Source organism: Colobus angolensis, unplaced genomic scaffold (genome assembly GCF_000951035.1).
Source record: "Colobus angolensis palliatus isolate OR3802 unplaced genomic scaffold, Cang.pa_1.0 Scaffold2, whole genome shotgun sequence".
Lineage (NCBI taxonomy): Eukaryota > Metazoa > Chordata > Mammalia > Primates > Cercopithecidae > Colobus > Colobus angolensis.
This window is the reverse complement of record NW_012115154.1, coordinates 25,309,284-25,314,935: the sequence shown is the minus strand read 5'-3', so window position 1 is coordinate 25,314,935 and position 5,652 is coordinate 25,309,284. Positions and strand designations below refer to the sequence as shown.

General features: G+C 40.5%; 1 protein-coding gene across 1 annotated transcript in view; it reads right to left on the bottom strand.

Moving 5' to 3' along the window:
• UBE3C (ubiquitin protein ligase E3C) overlaps window positions 1-5,260 on the bottom strand; it is a 117,251-nt gene extending 111,991 nt beyond the window's left edge. The window contains exons 1-2 of the mRNA XM_011941601.1: window positions 5,205-5,260; window positions 142-216 (exon numbers count right to left, since the gene is read on the bottom strand). The gene's annotated coding sequence lies outside the window, so the exon portion shown is untranslated. The remainder of the gene's footprint in view (window positions 1-141; window positions 217-5,204) is intronic.
• Between the last annotated feature and the right edge of the window lie 392 nt (window positions 5,261-5,652).

Below are 5,652 nucleotides of genomic sequence, written 5' to 3'. Positions count from 1 at the left end.
AAAAAAAAAAAAAAATTATTTATTGGGAAGAATACTATTGTCAACATTGACTTCCATTAACAAGGTGTACAAAGATACCATATTTAAAATAAGCTCTCCCATACCCTACTATTCTTCTCGTTTTAAAACAAACAAACTTACTTGCTGTTTTCTGTCTCTATAGCCTCGAATAAATGACTGGATAATTATTGCATTTTTCAACCTTCGCCTTTCTTCCTAAACAATAAAAGGAAGAGTGAGGGAGCAACTGGTCAGAATTGAGTGAAAATGACATTTTGCTAGTAAAGACTTTAAAAATACTTAATGGCGATGTAATTCACATACCATAAAATTCATTCTTTAAATGGTAACACCCACTAAATACACATTTAATATATTAACAGCCATATAACCATCACCACTGATTTTTAGAATACCTTCATCACCCACAACCAGAAGCCCCATCTCCATTCACAGTCACCCCCAGTTTCCTGCTGGACCTTCCCTTGCCCCTGGCAATCACTCATTTACTTCTATCCTATGGATTTGCTTATTCTGGACAGTTGATACAATGGAATCATACAGTAGGCTGTGTCTGGTTTTCTTCACTTAGCATGATGTTTTCAAGATCCACCTATATTACAGCGTATGTGAGAACTTAATTCCTTTCTAAGGCTGAGAGTAATGTTCCACTGTATTGACAGACCATGCTGAATTCATCCATTCATCTACTGATGGACATGTGGGCTGCTCCCACTTTGGTCTATCATGAATTAAGGCTGCTATGAACCTTCATAGAGAAGTTTTGTTGTGGATACAGGTTTTCATTTCTGTTGAGCATAAACTCAGAAGTAGAGTTATCATTAAGGAATTGCCACACTGTTTTCCAAAATGCCAACACCACTTTACAATCCCACCAGCATAGTAGGACTTTTTTTTTTTTTTTCTTTGAGACAGAGTCTTGCTCTGTCGCCCCGGCTGGAGTGCGGTGGTGTGATCTTGGCTCACTGCAAGTTCTGCCTCCCGGGTTCATGCCATTCTCCTGCCTCAGCTTCCCGAGTGGCTGGGACTACAGGTGCCCGCCACCACACCTGGCTAATTTTTTGTATGTTTAGTAGAGACGGGGTTTCACCGTGTTAGCCAGGATGGTCTCGTTCTCCTGACCTCATGATCCTCCCGCCTTGGCCTTCCAAAGTGCTGAGATTACAGGCATGAGCCACTGTGTCCAGTTAGCAGGACTTCTTAAAGTTTTAAATATTAAAGGAATACAAACAGACAACACCAGCATCTATTTTAAAGGTCACTTTCTTGTTTCAAGAGAAAATTCCAACTTTCATTGACTTGAGACTATCTTTAAAACGCTCAGCGACCTGGCAAAAATATGTGTTCTTCATCGTTATGACCAGTGCTGCCACTGTTGGACAGCCTGCTACTATGTGTCAGCCCTATGAGAGGCACTTTAGGCCAGACATGGTGGCTCATGCCTGTAATCCCAGCACTTTGGGAGGCCGAGGTGGGAGGATCACGAGGTCAGGAGATTGAGACCATCCTGGTTAACACGCTGAAATCCCGCCTCTACTAAAAATACAAAAAATTAGCCAGGGTAGGTGGCGGACGCCTATACTCCCAGCTACTCGGTAGGCAGAGGCAGGAGAATGGCATGAACCCGGGAGGTGGAGGTTGCAGTGAGCCGAGATCACACCACTGCATTCCAGCCTGGGTGACAGAGCGAGACTCCGTCCCCAAAAAAAAAAAAAGAGAGGCAGTTTATATCCAAATGCTGAGTCATCTTACAGGTGAGCATCACTTCCAGTTTAAAGATGCAGAAACTGAGACTGCTCTAAAGATTAAGCAACACCCAAAGATGTAAGCCAGAATTCAAACTCAGGTAAGATAATAAAGCCTGTACTCCATCTCACTATACTACATTGTTTCATGTCTTCTATGAACACCATCTACAAAGCTGAGACTAACACACACACTGTGGGATTCAAGAACACCATCAAGTCATACAGATGTACTTTCTGGGCTTGAAATGGTTATAAAAAAATCCCGTGAGGCCGGACATAGTGGCTCACACCTATAAACCCAGCAGTTTGGGAGGCCGAGGCGGGCAGATCACTTGAGGTCAGGAATTCCAGACTAGCCTGGCCAACATGGTGAAATTCCATCTCTACTAAAAATACAAAAAATTAGCTGAGCATGGTGGTGCACGCCTGTAATCCCAGCTACTTGGGAGGCTGAGGCAGGAGAATCACTTGAAGCCGGGAGGTGAAGGCTGCAGTGAGCCGAGATCACGTCACTGCACTCCAGCCCAGGTGACAGAGCGACACTTTGTCTCAAAAAAAATAAAAAATAAAAAACCAGGAAAAAGTGACTTTCACCAGATGCACCTGTCAATGTAAGGACACTGGAAACACAAAAATTTCAAACAAGGAAACACGACATCTCCAAAGCAATACAGTAATTCTCTAGCAATAGATTTTAATCAAATAGAAATTTTGAAAATCTCAAATAATTCAAACTACTGAATTTTTTTTTTTTTTTGACGGAGTTTCACTCTAGGCTGGAGTGCAACGGCGTGATCTCAGCTCACCGCAACCTCTGCCTCCCGAGTTCAAGCGATTCTCCTGCCTCAGGCTCCCAAGTAGCTGGCATTATAGGCATGCACCAGCACGCCCAGCTATTTTGTATTTTCAGTAGAGACGGGGTTTCTTCATGTTGGTCAGGCTGGTCTCGAACTCCTGACCTCAAGTGATCCACCCGCCTCGGCCTCCCAAAATACAGGCGTGAGCCACCGTGCCCAACCCTCAAAATATTGGTTTTAAAGCTCAGTGAAATACAAGGGAATTCTGAAAAATACAAAGTCAGAAAAATAATTTGGTATATAAGCGAGCACTTACCAAAGAGACAGGTATTTTTAAAAAGAATCAACTAGAAATTCTGGAAGTGAAGAATTCATTTAAAGAAATACAAAACACATTTGAAAGCTTCAAGATAGACTGATCAGGCAAAAGAAAGAATCTAAGAACTTGAAGACAAGTCTTTTGAAATAACCCGGCCAGACAAAAATACAGAAAAAAGAATGAGCAAAGCATTCATGATATTTGGGATAACATAAAGCAATAAAATATTCAAAGTATTGGTAATACCAAGGTCAAAGAGTCAAAGAAAGGATTAGGAAACCTATTTAATGAAATAATAGATGAAAACTTCCTGTCTCACAAGAGATTTAGACACTCACATACAGCAGGCTCAACCATCTCCAAGCAAATAATCAGACTCTCTAAAGAGAAAGATAAAGACTGAATTCTAAAAGCATCAAAAGAAAAGCAGCTAGTCACCTGTAAAGGAAACCCCATCAGATTAAAAATCAAGAGGAAAAACAGTGGAAACAAACCCCACAGAAGATTCAATTACTGGAGTTTAAACATTGTCTTAAAAAATCTATAATTATGTTCAAGAAATTAAAAGAGAACTAAAGACTATATAAAAGAATGAAAAAAAGTTCTAGAACTGAAATAACAAAAGCTGAAATTAAGAAGTCAATGGATGTATTCAACAATTAGGCCAGGCAGGATGGCTCACGCTTGTAATCCCAGCACTTTGGCAGGCTGAGACAGGCGGATCACTTGAGGTTAGGAGTTCAAGACCAGCCTGCCCAACATGGCAAAACCCCACCTCTACTAAAAATACAAAAAAACAGCTGGGTGCAGTGGCAGGCGCCTGTAGTCCCAGAAAAGCACAAGAGGGATATATGGGACACAATGCAAAGGTCAAATACATTTACAGTTTGAGTCCAAGTAGGAGAGGAGGAGGAGAATGAAGCAAAAGCACTAATGGAAGAGATAATAGCCCAGAATTTTCCATAAAACAAGATTAAAAACACCACCCAACAAGTATCTTTCTTGGTTGAGCAGTGCCCTCCCGGGGACATCTGGTAATTTCTGGTGACATTTTTGGTTGTCACAACTGAGGGAACGGAGTGCTACTGGCATTTAGCGGGTAGAGGCCATGGATGTTGCTAAACATCCTCCAATGTACAGAGTACAGAGCAGTTCCCCCCCAACAAAAAATTATCTGTTCAAAAATGTCAGTGCCAAGGTTGGAAAATCCTGACTAAAACTCTTTTCACTCTAAGCACCTCAGAGAGCCCTTCCCCTAAACACCATGTCTAATATAGGTCCTTCCAGTTGTAATCACATTACTCTGTTGCCCTCATAGGTCTTGTCACCACCTCAGTATCCTGGTTCACGGCTCTGTTCTACCACTGAGCAGGAACCTTGTCCGTCTTATTCACCATCTGTATACTCAGCAAGCAGAGCAGTACCTAGTACATACATAATAAGTTCTCAAAACATATTTGTTAGGGGCCTAAATGAATTGTTAAAATGACAAAACAAAAAACTCTATCTAAAAAAGCAGGCCATAAGAGAGTACAATTGCAGATTAATCAACAAAATAAAGCTATTTAAAGAAACTATCACAACATATAATGTAGGATAAACAATAAAAATGCCATTAGTGTCTTTCTTTCCACTTCTTCACAAACAGTTAAGACACATGTCTTAACAGTGAGCTTTCTCCTTTTGTGTCATGAAACATCCACATCATAAGCCAGATGAGGCAGGTCACGCCTGTAATCCCAACACTTTGGGAAAATGAGGGAGGCAGCTGCATGAGGCCGTGAGTTTGAAATCAGCCTTGGCAACAAAGCAAGACCCCATCTATGTAAAAATTTAAAAATTAGCTGGGCATGGTGGCACGCAGCTGTAGTCCCAGCTACAGGAGGCTAGAGCAGATCACCTGAGCCCAGAGGGTCAAGGCTACAGTGAGCGATGACCTTGCCACTGCACTCCAGCCTGGGTCACAGAACAAGACTCAATCTCTTAAAAAAAAAAAAAAAAAAAAGAAATATGAACATTATGTTTATAATACGGCTTTCTAGATCTTCTGGAAACCATATCATTATGTAAGTCAACCAAAAGCCCATGTTCCTTCTTCAGTCTGGAAACTGCCTTTTTAGTCCATCTTTTCCTACACTGGCTCCAGAATAAGTAACTTACAGTGAAATCAAAAAATGTTTCTAAAGCTAAACACACACACACACATTCTGTCATATATAACAAATACATACACATATACATATATACAGTAAAACCAAGGCGTGTTTAAATGCTGTAGAAAAAACGCTTATCTACAGAGTATTACAAAACTGTTTTTACCTCTCTCTTTCTTCTTTCTTCCTGAGTACGATGTAAAAGAGAAGCCTTTTCCTCCTACATCCAAACAAGAGAAAAAAGGAGGTAAGGAAGGTTATAATTTCAATTTTAAAACTCCCATACAAAAATTATAGAAAGTTTTCACCCAAAAAAAGATTCTAAGATCATGCAAAAAAGTTGTCTTGACTTAATCAGATGAGAAAATCTGAGGCACAAGAAGTTAAATGGTTTCCCAGAAGTCACTAGATATAATACAAGTTAGTACTTCAGTAGTTTTCTAAGAATAAAAACTGATTTCTTCACATATACAAATGAATACAGGTAAAACTGGGGAAATATGAGTAAGACTGGTGCTCTGTACCAATGTCAGAGTTCTGGCTGCAACATCTTACTAGCTTTGTAAAATACTACCCCAGAGGAAACAGGGTGATGTGGACGGGGTCTCTGGGTA